At 32.2% G+C, this 18606-nt stretch overlaps 1 long non-coding RNA gene across 2 annotated transcripts in view; it reads right to left on the bottom strand.

Moving 5' to 3' along the window:
* LOC118435431 overlaps nucleotides 1–18606 on the bottom strand; it is a 74528-nt gene that overhangs the window by 12090 nt on the left and 43832 nt on the right. The window lies entirely within an intron of this gene.

An 18606-nucleotide genomic window follows, 5' to 3' on the forward strand; every position in this document is an offset into this window, starting at 1 on the left:
GCAAAAAGGTTGGATGGAAACATGATTTTCATTTTGTTTTTCGGAGAGATGATGACTTTATTAGATTTTGAGGCGGCCCAGCCCAGTCGGCGGTTGGTTGGCTTGGCTTTCAGGTAATTTGCTCGACCATGTTTTCTCATGTGCACACATCCATCAACATCTCTCTGCCTGCCTCACTCACAACAAGTGGAAAATGAAATGAAAGCCAGGAAAAATCCCCTTCATCCACAGAACCCATGTCAAAATTGAATTTTAATGATTCATTTCCTACTCTGAGGAAGGAACCAGGCACAAAATAAAACCAAAAACAGGATCAAATCGACTCCCGGGCTGGGCAGGAAGGATGTCATCGAACATTTTTTTTGTTACCGGTTTGTTTGGTAATAAATTTTGGGGGGATTATTAGAATTTTTGGGGATATATGTGTACGACCAGAGTAAAATGAAATAGATGGTACCAAAAATTGGTAACGTTTTTTTACCAATAATTGTTTTCGTAATACTTTTTCCCCAACTCGAACACCGTTTTCTGAATTTTTCGATAAATAAGTAAGGCAAAGTAACGATTAGGTAGGCATTAACAACGTTGTAACTAATGGGCAAAAAATTGGTACGCAAGTGGTAACAATTTATTTACCGGTTAATTGTTTTGGTAAAATCTTTTTACCAATTTTCAATATTATTACAATAATATATTATTATAATAATATTATAATTGGTAAATTATTGTTTTGGTAAAATCTTTAAAATCTTACCAATTTTCCCTCCATTATTTGAATTTTTTGAAAGATATATGTACAACCAAAATAGATGTAACATTTATAAACAGATGAAGTAAAAAAAATTGGCATAAATTTATTGGTAATTGGCTATGTTACCAATAATTGTTTTGGTAATACTTATGTGTTCAAGTTTGTCACCGTTTGTAGAATTTTTGGTAAATAAGTAAATTAAATGTGAAAAACAGGTAGTAAGCCACGTTCTTTTTTGCTGAGGCAATAAAATGTGTACAAATTTGGTAAAGAGCTATTTACCAAAAACTTGTAGGCTAACACTATTCGTTTGGTCGCCATTATTAAAATCTTCCTAGATTAAAATTAAAAATTGTCCTCAAATTGTTTATTGGTAAATGAATTTGGTCGTCAAACTCAAATTTGTGGTCAACAGATGAATCAATTTAGTATAAAAGTGTATCCCCAATTACCAGTATTCGGTAAAAATATCGACCACATAATTCTCGCCCGGCCCCCTTCCACTCCAGTCCAAAATTGTTATTTATTCTGCCCAGAGACGAATCCAGAAACAATCCACACGGGAATAAAAAAAGGGGAAAAGAGTAAAATGTCAATTTCAGACCAACAAAAAGAAAGAAATCTGGGAAGAAATTCGTGCTATTCTTGTCTCCTTTTTTCTAAAGATAGATTCAATTTAACAGAATTTTTCTCAAGTTTTTATTGATACAAACATGAATTAATTAAAAAGCGAAATTTGATTTCGTCGTTATTTCGAAAACAAATATTGGCAAAATTGTTCATTTGAACATTACCAAAGATACGCTACCAGGACGAAATAATTAAAAATAAGTAAATACATTTAGAAAAAATTACTTATTTTGTGTATATTATTAACATTACCGGATGAATTTAGAGTGAATGAATAAATATGGAAATTTTACAGTACAATGTAAACACAGAAACAGTTCACTCAAGCCTTGGTAACATTGTAAAATCCGTAAATTCCCAAAGCTTTCACAAAAATTTAGAAATATTTCTGAGGAAAATTAGCTCCCAAATTTTTGTTAACTTGCTCAGATCAAGGGCGTCTCTTTATTTTGTAAAAGTTTATAAAATCATTTTTCAAAATGCACCGATTTTATGACTTATACTGCGTGAATTGCCTCAATATTGATTTAGTAAAACTTAGGACGTATTTTAAAATTTGTAATGAATTGGAATAAAAATGTAGTAAAATAAAAGCACAATTTTTCAAAAATAGGGAGAAAAATTGTAATCTGCAGAATTTAACGAATAGTTTTTTTGGCGTTTGCAAGGATTTGACGTCATTTGCACAACATTAATTAACAAGTTAATTAATGTAAAGTTATAGATAATATATTGTTTATGATAACCATGATGTAAAATCTTTAATTTTTACATTTTAGGAAACTTTGGAAAATTCATATGTAACATGATATATAACAACTTGTTACTAACAAGTCGATGTTTCTTGGAAATTTTTAGCATTTTTTAAAAGTTTTACAAAGAACTGGTTGTCCGTAGTAGGAATTGGAATATCTTCAATTTCTTGCCGTAACCGTAACATCCGACTTCCTGCCGTCCCCCGATCGGACATTTGTCCACGTGGAAATCAGAATATCAAAAACCAAGTGCTCGAATGAGGGAAGGGTTGATGACGAGCTGTCCATTTTCATCCCATTACACCGCTCCTTTCCTTTTCCTTTTCCTCAAAGGGAAGAAAAGCCGAGGAGCCATCATGATTTTCTTGAACGTAATGATTTTCCCTTTTGTGTACATATCCTCAGTTTGAGATGCTGGTAATGCACTCGAAAAAATGTGCTACCGAAAATATTTATGGTAGCATTTACCAATTTTTGGAAATTATTATTTTTTTACCAATTTTACCAACTTTTCTGGAATCGATTTGGTACTTATTTCTGCTATTTACCAAGTTTTAAAATATTTACAGTAGCATGCATCAATTTCTGGGAATAATTTTTGCACTTTTCTTGGCTCAATTTTTACCAATTTGGTACTTAATATCTGTTATTTACCAAGTTGACGCTGAAAAAGTTTTACCAATTGTGCAATTTTAAATTTTATTTTGAAATTTTACCAATCCTGAAAACCTTTCTATTATCGGAACTTATTGATCTAGAATTCTTTATAGTCGGGTAAATGTTTATATTACTAATTTGGTCGTGTCTGTTTAGCAATTTAGTAAATTTGTCTGTTATCAACTTAATTCTGAATTTTTACCAATTTTTCCGGTAAATGTATCGCTACTAATTTCGTACTACAAATTTCGTACTAATTTAGTAATACATTTTGTCCTCTTTCCCATCCCATTTTACCAAAATCATCATTACTGAGGCAATTTACACAAGTCTTGGTAACTTTGTAAAATCTGTTCGGTTTGACAAATTGGTAACTGGTTTGATAATATTGTACCACGAACTGGTAAGAATGACGCATTATTACCGTACCAAATTGAAATTTGAGGTATGTACTATGTACAAAATTTGTACGAAATAGGTAATAAATATGTCTCAGTTGGCTACCAATATTCTAATTTCTGAAAGTTATCAATATTTATTTTATATTAAAGATTAAAGGTGATTCGCCGTAGACTAAGTTGGTAACAATTTTTTTTTAAATTTGATAAAATTTTTAGTAAATGTTTCCCTAAGTTGTCGCTTACCAAGATGTGTGACCGATTTTATATGAATTTTGTGTCTTAAAAATTAATTATAATAAATATTTTGTTGACCATTTTTATCAATTTAGTAAATAGTTGGTGCAAATTTTATGAGACAATTCATGCAGTCCTTTCAAACTTTGCAAAATCATAAACTTATACTTTTACAAAATTTTACTCATGTTTCGAAGGAAAATAAGCCTCCGAATTTTCCAAAATCCAAACTTGCTCCGATCACGGGCGTCTCTTTATTTTATAAAAGCTTGTAAAATTATTTTTACAAAATGCACCGATTTTACCGAAGTTACCAATCACCAATTTTACCAATTTGGTAACTTTCCCTACCCCCATTTTCCAGTGTGCCGTTCATCTCTCTCGCATGTACATTTATACATCTATTTGGCGAATATGTATTCCTTATTCCATCCGTTGTGGATCATTTGATCCAGGGTTTTGATTTCTGTGGGAGATGAGAGGCGGCGAGGAGATCATCTCCTCCTGTCCACCTGACAAATCTCACCCATCAAAACCCACTCTGAAAACCACTCCACTTCACAACTCGTCCATTTACGACCAACAAATCCATCTCGCCACCAGGACCAAACAAAATCAACACGCAACAATATACGTTGGTAACCATGGCAACAATCAAAATATGTGCGTAAATGTAGCTATAACAACAATCCGAATAATTGACGGTACAATATTTGTATAAGAACACTGATTTGGCTGAATTTCTGATTGGAATAATATGCAAAAATTCGCACATATGTATGTACTTCTGAACAATCAACAAACAACAGTATGCAACAATGTACGTAGGTAACCATGGCAACAAGCGATAAATATTTAACAACAATCCGAATAAACGAAACCATAAAGATGCAATATAGAAGCAGTTTGGTTGCTCCAGGGGCTATTTTTTATAACAAAATGTATGCAAAAATTCGTACAAATAAACAATTAACAAACAACAATATGCAACAATCTGAAAATACGAAACCATAGCAACAACTAAACTACACGTAACTTTGACACCAAGCGAAATAGCTACAACAAGAATAAATGTAGCTATAGTAAAAGTGGTAAAAAATGTAACTATGCAACAAAATTTCTACTTCTCGACACTCAGAACAAAATGTAAGCAAATTGCTACTAGGCGGTGTCTATATATGACCTCACCGGTTTGGTAGCGATTTGCTACAAAATAGTAGTAAATTTGCTACCATCTTATTGCATTTCCTTACCCCGCTGTTACGGTTAGTCAAAATGTGGTAGCAAATTTACTACAATTCCGTAGAAAATCGCTACCAAACCGGTGAGGTCATATATAGACACCGCCCAGTAGCAATTTGCTTACATTTTATTCTGAGTATCAAGTTGTTCGTGTGACAAATTTTTGCTAAAATTTCCTATTGTGAATTTATATCAAATTTTTGTTGAATTTACATACTAATCCTGAATAAAGGGTTTTACACTAACCTATATGGGTTTATACGTCCCCATCTAAATTAGGGTAAAAATTCATTTCCGGTTGTAAAATTTGTGAAAAAATCTAGGAATCTCTCTTCCGCAGTAAAACTCTAATTTCAAATCTGAAAAAATTACAAAAACAATGAGATTTCGACCTTTATAAATTTAAATCTTACCACATCATGAAAAAACATGAAATATAGCTCAAAAAGCTATATTTTTCGTAAAAATTTGTCCTTATTCATATGCAATTCAAATGCAAATATGTACTTCCACTGCATAAGAAAATACAAATCTGTCTCAAAATCGTTAACCCGTATATTTGTAGCCTTTATACAATTAGGGAAAACTTCAACCCTTTTAAACCTTTGTAATTTTACAAAATCTTGTACACTTATAACCAATTTTAAAGACTCTCCCTCATCAAAATTATAGCGAAAAAATCATCCCCCATCAAGAAAACCCTTCATGAAAAAAATCCGAAACAAATCCCTTTACCGGAATGGTAAACGCTTATACCTTTATAATTTCACAAATTTTGCACACAAATTTTCCTTACTAAAAATTTTCAAAATCCGACCAATCCAAACTTACAAAACCCTCCCCATAGAAAAAAAAATCTTGAAAACGTGCACCCCTTCTTAACAAATCCATCCATTTATCGGAATTTGAATAGCTTCTCCACTTCCACTACATACAAAGTCTCGTCATCCATCCATCCATCCGCCAACAATGCATCTCTCTCTCTCTCTCTCTCTTCTTCTTCTTCTTTTGGTCCCTCCGAATAATAATAATAATTGTAATGCAATACTGTATTTGTAACCTTTATAAAATTTTGGAAAACTTCAACCCCTTAAACCTTTCTAATTTTACAAATTTTGCACACTTCAATTTTGAAGACTCCTTCCTCAAAACTTTCAAAACCTTGCTGAAAAAACTTTCCAAAAATTATCCCGCATGGAAAACATCTTAAAAATGTGCACCCCAAAGCCCTAAACCAAATCCGTTTATCGGAATTGCAAACCCTTAAACCTTTCTAATTTCAGAAATTTTCAAAATCAAAATTTCAAAATAATTTCAAAATTTTCAAAATTTTCACGATCCAAACTTATGTACAAAACCCTCCCCATGAAAAAAAAATCTTGAAAACGTGCACCCCCAAATCCATCCATTTATCGGAATTTGAATAGCTTCTCCACTACTACATACAAAGTCTCGTCATCCATCCATCCATCCATCCGCCAACAATGCATCTCTCTCTCTTCTTCTTCTTTTGGTCCCTCCGAATAATAATAATAATAATGGATCCTTTTACCGAGATGGAGGGCGATGGTGGTGGTGGTGGTGGCAGTGCACCAACAAATCCTGAGCCTTTTGTTCCCTCGCCAAAGCCCGAGACAGAGACTAATGAGGACGCAGGATGGCGAGGAGGATGAAAAATGAGCCCCGTCCACCAACCTCCTACCAATGAGTCACTCTCCATAAATAAATAAAATACCGCTTTTCCTACTACCAACTACCAAAGCCAGAGAGAGAAAGAGAGAGAGGCAGGCTTATCTCGGCTTATCGGACCTGGTCAGAGCACGCATGATAATCGCACGCTTATCCGTAATCCAAGGGAAGCGATTGAATTGCTAAAATGAGTAGTGGTTCTTTATTTTGGGGAAAAAATACGGGTTTTTTGGAATAATTTTGAAAAAGAGAGAGGAGTAGATATTGGAGGAAATTGGGGATGGAAGAAGTTTAGTGAGGGGTTTGTAAGGTAGGGATGTTTTTGGAGAAAATTTCGGGAAAATTTGAACAAAGTTTGAACAAAATTTGGCCAAAATTAAAACAGTTTTCAAATGTACACAACTTTGGAATTATTTTTTTATTTTTATAAAAAAAACATTTATGACTGTTGCCTTCCAAGGATGCGCAAAATTCACGCGAGGAGGTTTGTAAACTGTTATGTAATTATAAATTTTACAAAGTTTACAACTAAATGAAACATATTTCTGTAAAATGAATAGTAAAGTTATACACGACGCATATACAAAACGAGATTGTTGAATGGTATTAAGTTTTAATTTAATTTGTAATTAATGACTCGTCATTTTGATTTTTTGAAACTAGGTACCTTTTTTGACATTTTTTAAAAATTCCATTGAAAATGCTTACACTGATCCCCATCGTATCTATTTTATTTATTTTTTATATTTATTTTTTTTACTAAAATCAACTAAATTGAATTAGAGGCGTATTAAACTAACATTTTAACAAAATGTTTACTGCTTCTTAAATAATCCTTGATTTTATTCCGTAATAATTAATTGTTTACATGAAATTATTAGTAAAACAAACTTTAAAATGTGCAAAAACCTTGTTATTATAGCAAATTTCGTGTATATCCGATCCTGCATATTGCACGAAATTCATTTAAATACCAATATTTCAGAAAGCCTTGCGATCTTAAGCACTGGGTAGAAATCGAATTTGAATTTATATAATATGTCGTTTCAAAATTATTAAAACTATGCGAATTTTTTAAATCAAAATTTTAAATTTTGAACACAATGTTTTATGATCCAATTTCTTCAAAATTTTCCTCTCACATCATGCAAATATTTAAAAACTGGATATACATGGTTTTTTTTTAAAAACATGAAAAAAATTTGCGTACTTTTCAAATAGAATCGGAAAAATCAGAGAACAAGAAATACCGGAAATATCGGAAAACCTAGAAATATTTTTTTTTAATCCCACAAAATTTAACCATATTAAAATACAAAATTTGAAAATAAACACACACCATCCGCCCTCTGTAAATACGCTATATTACATTTCACCTCGTTCTTTTCACGTCCTCATCTTTTAAAAAAATTCCAAATTATCATCTCCCTTCAGACATGATGGATTGATCCTCCTCTCAAAAATATTTCCTGTGTGTGCATGTCAGCAGCTCAATGTAATGCAACCACCAAGCAACCAACCACCTTGACATGCACCACTTCATAAATTAACACAACTTCCCAGCACACCACATGAAAATAAGTATGTAACAATAGCAACAACAAGACAATCATCAAAAAATGAAGATGTTCTTCTCATATTATAATTTTATCAAATAAAAACTTAATCGATTTTATGCCTCATTCATCATCACGCGACACGATCCCGTCATAAAAATCGTGGGAGGAGCACGAAGGAGAAAATTGAGGATGAAAACTGTGCTTCTTTTAGATTTGGATACCCTGTTAAAAATCTGGTAGAGTCAGATATCTACTCAGTACTGGTATTGTTTTGGTAATAATTTTTTACCAGATTGGTAGTAGTTTGTTTACATAGGAGACCAGTAAAAGCCTGCATAAGTTCATAACTGTGGGTTTGATATTTAGCAGAATTATCTACACTGTTAAAAATCTGGTAGAGTCAGATATCTACTCCGTACTGGTATTGTTTTGGTATATCGGATTGGTAGTAGTTTGTTTCTGAGTGATACATTTTTCATTATTACCAGAACATTACTTAACGGTAATGCCCGTTATTATCATCGCCTGTAGTAGTCATATTTACATACATTTAGAAAATTTCGACAATTTTTTATTCAATTAAGTATAGAATTGTATTCGCAGAGAATTGAGGGGCAGATATGTTATACGCAGAATATAATACATACATACATGTACTTATGTACTCCAGTCAGTAATGAATTAATACCAGTTTTACACATGCATGCATAAGTTGAGTAGACAATGACCAACACGTGGTTGGCCATGCCATGTCCACATTTGCGCTCACCACACCCTCCAAAAAGGGGCCAAAAATATGAAAATCAATTTACACAGTCCTTGGTAGCTTTGTAAAATCCGTAAACTTAAAAATTTTACAAATAAAATTGTACAAATATTTCAAAGGAAAATTAGCTCCCAAATTTTTGTAAACTTACTCCGATCAAGGGCGTCTCTTTATTTTGTAAAAGCTTGTAAAATTATTTTACAAAATTACACAAGGACTGCGTGAATTGTGAGTCTACCGTGTAAATGGTTACAGGTAAAGTTTGTTTATAATGTTACGCGAGTTTACCTAACTCTGAAATCACAGTCTGAACGTTGGTCAAATCTAAAATTGCTTCATAAGTATATTAATTTATCTACTTTTGCATAAACTGACGCCAACATGTAACAATTTCGTAAAAAAATTTGATGCTAATTTCGCTTCGTAATCTTTGTAAACCTCTCCTTGAAGAAGATTGATCTTACATTATTTACCTTTGCAATTATAAATTTTTGCATTGACTGGCGCTAAAGTTTAACAAATTAAAAAAAAAATGTGGACTGATTTCGCTTCGTAATCTTTATAAAAATTCAGTCCAACGCATAATTTTTAATCCCACCGAATATTTCCCATTTTTGACAGTTGTCCTTTGTCATCCGATTTTTTTGTTTGTAGCACCACGACCACGACCATCGCCTTTTGGCTATCATATCGTACATATAATTCATTCATTTCATTCACGTCATGTCACATTTCATGGCACTGTTGACCATTTTCATTGTTACGGTTGCTATGGTTACGTGCATGGTTATAAATAGGGTTGGGAGTGGATGGACAGGTGGGCGGTTGTGTGACAAAGTTTTGGACGTCACGTCGTTCCCTGTCTAATGGAATCCTACTACTCAAATGGGTCATAAATCATAAAATCCGCCTCCTCCTCCCTCCAAAAAGTGGATGTGCGTACGTAACTCGCGGGTGAATGGAAAAAATACAGTGTCGATAAAAAATTGAATCGAGACTGGAAATAAAATGAAATAAAATAAGAGTAGAAAAAATTGGGAGAAATGGATCCACTCTTGGGGATGGTGAGGTACTCTTAGAAATTTGGGGGGAATTTTTGGTAAAAGTTGGTAATGGTAAGATTAGTAAGTTTGGTAAGATATATTACCGATTTCTAGTTGATATACGTAATAGTGGAGAAATGGAGAAAGTTTGAGGTATTCTAAGAAATTGGAGGGATTTTTAAATTTTTGGTAAAAATTGGTAACGAAAAGGTTTGGTAATTTAGTGATATTTAAATTTGGTAAGATATTTTACCGATATATGTAGATAGTTTGTACACATCAAAATATTTAAATTTCGCGGGTAAAAAAACTACCAAATTAGGAACAGTGTATATTATTGTTCAACGGACCATTTTTTATCATTTTTTTACCAAATTTATCAAGGTTTACCACCAATTCGTGAAAAATGTATGTTTCGTAGGTAAATTACGTTGCAGATTTAATTGCACAGGGAATAAATTACTTTCATAATTGTCTTAATTATTGCAAATTAAATAAAAACCAATTTTTTGAAAATTATGTCAAATTTGATCAATGCTTACCAAATTTTTACCAATTTTTACCAAAGTTATATCAACTTTTACACCAAAATTATACCAATTTTATGCCCACATAACTTCCCACACCTTACATTTTTACCAATACGGCTTCACCAATATTTAGAATTTCTCTCCCGCCACACAAATTCCTACCTAGGCCTAATCCCGCCCCAAATTTCTTAGCGTGCCCCACACCAGGATTGTATTTTTAGTGGGAATTTCTCATTCTGGAGGTGGGTTTGGGAGTGGAAATTAAAAAATGGAATCATTTATTATTTCAGCACGCTCCATTTCTCAACCCGTCGAAAATCCAGACTCTGCTTTTCCTGGTAACAAAAAGAACACGGTTTCCTTTTTCTACTCGCTTTTCCTCCCGGTGAAAGTTAACTTTCCTTCGAATGAAATGTTAGTTTTCACGCTTTTCTCTTCTTCTTTTTTTCCCTTTCGATGGAATTCGAATTGTGCAAGAGTCAGCGTTTATCGGGATTTTTACACGGAATTTTTACACGAGTTCTCGAATTCACGATTTTTTCGTTTATTTTTGGAAATTGTAATTATTGCTATTTTGAAATGGTAACGAAAAATTTGGTGTTTATTTTCTCCACCTTTTATTACAAAAATTATCAAACCAAAATTTTTAAAGTTTTCTTAATAAACCGTGACCTCAAATTTAAAATTTCCTTCGAAGGAAGTGTGAGTTTTCATGTTTTTCTCTTCTTCCCTTTTCTCGATAGAATTCGAATTGTGTAAGAGCCAGCGTTTATTGAGACACTGAAATTTTCTAGAATTTTTGAGTTTTACGTTTTTAAAAAAAAATTTTTTAAGATGATGGAACTTTTGATTATGTAGATATTTTCATTTTTTAATAAGAAATTATTGACAAATATGTTTTTTTTAAATTTCCTAAAATTTAAATTTCCTTTCGAAACGAGTGTTACTTTTCAGGCAAGGGTTGTCCTCTTTATCAAACTAACGTACGAGAAAAATCTACATTTTAACCTACAATTTTAATCATTCTTTACACTGCATAACACAATTTTTCAGAAACTTTTAACTTTTTGAACAAACTTAACGTCAAAAATAAACACGAGAAAAATATTAATTTTAAATTATGTTTAAAAAGATGGAATGAAGCTGGACAATTGGAATTTAATTAATTGCAATTTCAGTTAGATTTCTACCCGGATAAGTATAATCATCATTATATGAACCGATAACAAATTCCTAATACCAACTTGGTAATAAATACTACAAATTTTTTGAGTACTAATACCTAAAATATCCAAATCCTCAAAATTTTTTTCTTAATCCCAAAAAGATAATTCTCCCAACCCGTTCATTACTTTATTTCGCTTCGATACTTCCTAAAAAAGTAGGAGGTGACATGTCCAACATCGTCGCGAAAGGGGACCCTGCAATTAGGAATGTTCCCAATTTTCGACTACCAAAATTTCCGAAATTCTCGATCCCATCTAGACTGAACATCCCGACAAAAAAATACCGTTTCTTCTCTTCTTCTTCTTCCACTTCATTAACTCCTTTTCGGATTAAGACTCTCTTTAAGGAGGCCCTGCGCAAGGGATGGCATAAATTTTTGCGATAAAATGACACATTTCAGCCTTAATTATGTTTGTATAATTGAGTTTACAAAAATTTTACCAAAATTTTTTACATTGTGTAACACAAATGGAAACTTTGCAGATTTTCACGCCATTAAAAATATTTGTGATTTGTTTTTGATATTGGCGTTTTATCTCAGGAGTAGAAGGTCACTACTTGTCGGGCCCCGATTTCGATCTCCTTTGGATATGTTGTAGTACTACATGAGTGTAGAAAAAGTGAAGGAGGGTTAGACTCCATGAGCCCATTTACGCCCGCCACACCCCCTCAAAGGCGCCCAAACCCCCAGAGTTACCGCACTAAAATCATCGTCAAAAATCGAGTTTTGGTCATATTTTCAAAAAATTTACATTTTTGTGATCCCAGATAGTTGCTCTATCATATCCAATAGCAAACTCTATTTTTTTGAAATTTCGAATTTTTTCAATACATACCCTTGATCAGAAAATCTTCGAAAATATTGAAAATTTCAAAAAAGTAGAGTTTGCTATTGGATATGATAGAGCAACTATCTGGGATCACAAAAATGTAAATTTTTTGAAAATATGACCAAAACTCGATTTTTGACGATGATTTTAGTGCGGTAACTCTGGGGGTTTGGGCGCCTTTGAGGGGGTGTGGCGGGCGTAAATGGGCTCATGGAGTCTAACCCTCCTTCACTTTTTCTACACTCATGTAGTACTACAACATATCCAAAGGAGATCGAAATCGGGGCCCGACAAGTAGTGACCTTCTGCTCCTCAGATTGAAGAGGGTTTCGGAGAAATTTCGTGGTTATTTCAAAATTTTTGGCGTAAAAGCATATTCTGTCACATGCACAATCTGTATTTATTTGGCTATTAAAGAATTTGAAATTTTGAAAGATTTTAACGTAATAAACAAATCTTTGAGAAATTTTTGCGTCGGATTATGCTACGACAGGTACTAGGATTCTTCAATCACTAACGGCTACGCGGGTGTTATGGACATGAATGTTTTTTATGTAGTTATGTGAAACTTTTATAATTTATAAAAATAAGAATTCAAATTTGAAATAAATCATAATTGTGGTATTTTGATATTGATGAAAATTTCAGTAAAATTGGATTACAATTTTTCCAGAAATTTCCTCTTTTTCTTAGATGAGGCTATAGTTACTGCAGGAAAAAAATCATCTAAGTAAGCAATCACTACGGTTTTGAAAAGCTTAATTTTTTCAGATCTAGGTCAATTTCCATCCGATTTTACTGAAATTAGTGTCCAGAGTTAATTATGGGAAATTAGAATTGAACTGCCGAACGGGAGGCTAAAATGTTGACCTGTTTCTGAGATATGCAACAAAAACACCATCAAAAATGTGTTTTTGGGAGATTAGAAAAAAATGAAGGCATATATGATAAATGTAAATGGGAAAAAAGTTGATAAATATTTTTTTGAAAAATATAAAATTAAAATACCCAAAATCGGTTTAAAACTGAGAAAGTTTTGATGGTGGTCACAATATTACCTCTCCCACCACCACCAAGTTTAGTTGCTAAGGCCCACCAGAGTGATAATTACTAAATTACTAACAATGCGAATAAAAACTAATAAATAAAAGAGACCCAAAAAAGGAAAGCTTAGATGAGACTAAGAAGTGCGATAAAAAGTATTTAATAAATTTCTTCTCCAATGAAGGATATAGAATTTTAATATTTCGAGCATCAGCGCCCCATTTCATTCACTATCATATAAATATACAATAACTATCAAATTTCAAATATGATGTAGCGAAAAATATTAAAATCATTTGTCACTTGTTCTTGTCACTAAAAGATTATGAATGCTTGCAATTATACTTAAAGTTGATACATGATACATAGGTAACATACATGAACATGTTGCTTATGTACTTTAGTCAGTTTAAAATAAAATGGGGCGCTGATGCTCGAAATATTAAAATTCTATATCCTTGACTGGAGAAGAAATTTATTAAATACTTTTTATCGCACTTCTTAGTCTCATCTAAGCTTTCCTTTTTTGGGTCTCTTTTATATGTTTTAAATTTCTATATTTTCATCAAAAAATCCTCTGAAATCGATCTTATCACCATTAGTCTAACAATTTCTCAAAATCGAGTCAAAATTTTGACTTCAATTTTTGTATTTTTATTTAACTCAAAAAATATTTTTTGAAGATTTACTAAGATTTAATAAAGAAAACTTAATTTTTTGAAGTTTAAAAATTCCCCAAAAATCTATCCCATCCTTAACGCTGGGCTCCTTCCAGAATTCTATTTTCTCTCTTACTTTCCTGCCTTAATATTTATTAAGTTCGCCACACTGCTCGGCTGATTAATGTCTCGCCCCGCTAAAAAAAATACTCCCACCGAAAGAAACGTGGAAAAATACCGGGCAACACTATACTTTTCCTGGAATAAAAGCGAGATGAAATAAAATCCTCATTTTTTACACCTCATTTACCTCCGAAACAATACCTTTTCCTCACTACTTAATCCTCTGGATTAGTCATTTGCATCAAGAATTATATTAACAAAAGGGATAAATGAATTCAGTGGGTTGTTCTTTCAGAGAAATTTACATTTCCGCTAATGATCACGATGAAAGTGTCGTCAGAATAAAATAAAATACATTTTCATTCAGTCAATTCATTGGAGAAAATTCGTAAAAATTCGGTGTTTTTTCTTAGGTGAAGCTATGGTGATCTAATGATTAAAAAACACCTAAGTATGCAGTTACTACAACGTTCAAAAGTGACAAAACCACATTACTTTACCATTTCTTAACCGATTTTTATGAAATAAGTGCCGAGAGTTAATTACGATGGTCTACTTTTGGATTCCAACTCTGGTCGGTTGTGAGCCTACCCATTCCTGAGATATTCTCAAAAAACACCCTCCAAAAGTGATATTGCTTTATACGAAAAAATTGAGGACCTAAATCAAAAATGTACTCCGAAAAAAAGTTTCTACATATTTTTAGCTTCTAATAAACTTTGAGATAATCAAAATCGGATAAGAAATGGCCACAATATTCATAAATGCAAGTACCACTGCTCACGTGGTGATATTGCATATTGCTATGGTTCGTTGCTATTGCAAGTATTTTAATCGTAATTCCCTTCGCTTCACCTAAGCCGCCCGTTTTAGGGATCTATCTTGTTATAAAAAAAGCTTAAATTTTGGTTCCAAAGTAAAATAACATAAATTTTCTTTCAGTCAATTCATTGGAGAAAATCCGTATAAATTCGGCGTTTTATAAAAAAGTTAAATTTTGGTTCCAAAATAAAATAAAATAAATTTTCATTAAATCAAAATATTGAAGAAAGATCGTAAAACATAGTCGTTTTTTTTACAAAAACTTGCATTTTGGTTCGAATTGTTCCAAAATAAAATTAAGCAAATTTTCAATTTTTTAAATTGATTAATTCATTGAATAAATGATCTAAAATTCGTCGTTTTTTCACAAGACTTAAATTTTACTTTTAAAATAAACTGAAATTAATTTGTATTTTCTAAATTCCTTGAATGAGATTCATAAAAATTCGTTGTTGTTTTTATGAAGCTTGAATTTTACTTTCAAAAATATAATAAGTTTCCCCACTTGTTTCTTAATTAATCAATCAATTTACTGGATAAAAATCGTAAAAATTGATCCCGTTTTTTTTCTTCATCTCATTTCTTAATGATATCAACGAATGCATATTTTGTTCGTTGTCAAAAACAAGATAAATTTCCCTTCCTCCTTTTTCTCAATCGAACAATCAATCAATTTTGTGGACAAAAATTCATCCGTGGATACAAAATGGTTTGTTTTTTTCTTGTTTAAAGAGAAGACGGAGACAATTAAGAAAAAGTGGTCGTTTTGATATCTTGACATGACTTGACATGTGCCAAGCTCGTTGAATTTCATGTCGTCGTTAATTCCCAATTATCCCGACCTCACAAATAACCATTAGTCATCTTAGTTCAAACAAAAAACGATACAATTCCACGACTGAGGAGTTAGAGGGGGACCAGACAGGCAGGATTTCGTCGGATTTTGTGTGAATTTTGTCAAAATTTTGAACGAATTTTGCACGAATTTTGCTGGATTTTCTACAAACTTGTATGAATTTTTTCTAAATTTTCTACGAATTTGGTTTGAATTTTGTCAGGATTTTCTACAAATTTTGAACCAATTGAGTGAGTTTTGTAGAATTCTGTTTTAATTTTCTATAAATGTGGAACAAATTTTACGCTATTTTATTAAAGATTTTGACCGAACTTTGTTAAATTTTGTCTCAAGTTTCCAAGAATTTTTGCTGAACTTTGTCTGAACTTTGTACAAATTGGAATAAATTTTGCGCAAATTTGGTAAGATTTTTGTGTTAATTTTCTTCTGAATTTGTAGAATTTTGTCTCGAGTGCCTAGGAATTTTGTACGAACTTTCTAAATATTTTGGACGAATTTTGTACGAATTTTGTCAAGTTTTGTCTCAATTTTGTCTCAACTTTCTCCTATTTTTACCAGAATTTTGCCCCCTAAACCTCAAAATCGGTGACATTCATCCCGTCTTTCCCCCTCTCCTCTTATTGACAACTTGCCCACTTAAATAATTCCGTCAACATCATCGTTACAAAATATTCGTCATTTTTTTCTTCTTCTAAATGTCAAGCCCACCCAAAATGTCAAATTACTCGGTAGCATGTCCACCCCAAATAACAATTTCTTCCTCATTTATCCACCCACCCGTCCGCAATTGAATTGCATAAAATTCAAATTGCATGCCACCAACAATTTAAATTTCTTTGTTTGACTAATCAAAAACTCGTCAAAATCTCGAAATTTCTTCATCCAAAATGATGATGATGATTATGATGATGACGCAAAATGAGGAAAATGACGCTTCAGACGCCTCTCATCAGGATCATTTCCTCGTAAAAACGAGACGACGACGTCTTTTTTATTTAGATTGGCCTTGTGTTTTTTTTGGATATGCTTTTTTTGTACAAAATTTCTACACGAGAGAAAAGTGTGCATTTCCGCCCGGGCATTATGCTCCAAACCCGTCACGTCATGCGTATCAATTCATAACCATGTTTCCGTTCAGTGAGCTGCACTGTCAAAAATTGAGACAGTTTTGTGAGTATCCTGGCCCTGACGTGGGTTAAAAAAATGGGAAAATGCCAACAGAAGTGACACTCTTAGAAATAAATTGGGACTTTTTTATCAAAATTTTGTAAGGATGAGTAAAAAAAAAGTTGTAATATTTGGTAACTAGAAAAATTCAAGTTAGTTTTTTTGAAACTTTAGAGAGGTAGTTCACGAAGACCTTGGTAACCAACGCTCAAACTGCCTCAAGAGACGTTGGTCGTATTGACTTGGACCACGCAACTTTAAAATTTCAGCCCAATCGGAGGGTCACACTTCACACCATCGCATTGTAAATACTTATGTAACCAAGAACTGGTACCAAAAACAATATAATAATACCAAATCAAGTGGAATTTTCAGCTATCAGGATCAAAATTATTGTTACCCCTTGGTAGTACCTCGAAATTACAATTTTCTCCATGTTTTTAAACTTTTCTCGATAACTTTTGAAAATTTAGTTGCAAATTATTATATACAATTTTATTGAAAGTTTAAAATGAAAATGTTTCATTTTTTATGACAAATACAGAAGTCGAATTTAATTTTTCATTATAAACCTGATAAATTTGAAATTAACTAGATGTCACGTTCTTTCATCGTCTGAAGTCCGTAAGCTTTGCAATTTTGCAAATTTACGTACTTACGGACTTACCAAGGCTAACGTAAAATGCACCATTGGTATTACCAAGGCCTGCTTGAACTGATTCAATGTTTCCAAGAGTAGAAAAAAATGGTACTGATTTTACCACATGATTGGTAAAGAAAAAAACAGTGGGCATTTTTTAGTGTGTCTGTCCAAACTAATAATCCCCTCGCATCAAGGAGGAAGACATGTCAGGCTAGTCATCAGACTCGTTCCGGTCTTGTTTCTCGTAATAAAAATATTTTCCTAGAGAGACAGAGACGCGACCCACGCGGAGGAGATCAATATTACAATATTTACCCTTTTATTCCATCCTCCTCCTATAAAAATCAACCCCAAATTCTTCACAACTTTTCAATAAATAAGATCAAATTGGCTCCTAATAAAAATAAATTCTCAGAATTTGTTTAGACCAAAAGTTCCCTAAAAATTTGGGAACTTATTTAATAAAATTTTACGAATTTTAACGCTCCAAAATCCAACCAAAATTGATTGAAATTTTGATAAATCAAGTCCATCCTAGGACAAAAATCAACCCTAAATTGTTCAATGTTTTTCAATAAATTTGTCCAAATTGGCCCCCCATAAAAATAAAATTAGAAACAAATTCTTTCAGTAACAAATTAAAACCAAAATTTCCAAAAAAAATGCAATTCTGTTTGACAAAATTTAACAAAATTCCTATACAGCAATTTAATTTACAAAGTGTAAAGAGCATAAAATTCATAAAAATTACTAGTAAGCATTACAAAAGTTTGGACAGATTGTCAAAAAGTAGATGACACAAAACAACAAAAAAATAAGAAGAAAAACCTAAATCTGTTCTTATCTTTAGTAAAATGAGAAAATTTTAAATACAAATATCGACGTGATTCCAAAACATTTACGGCTGTGAAATATTAATTATTTTAAAATTCCATATATTGCAAATTAAGTAACAAGAAGAGTTAACTAAATTACTAA

Source organism: Folsomia candida, unplaced genomic scaffold (assembly GCF_002217175.1).
Source record: "Folsomia candida strain VU population unplaced genomic scaffold, ASM221717v1 Fcan01_Sc004, whole genome shotgun sequence".
Classification (NCBI taxonomy): domain Eukaryota; kingdom Metazoa; phylum Arthropoda; class Collembola; order Entomobryomorpha; family Isotomidae; genus Folsomia; species Folsomia candida.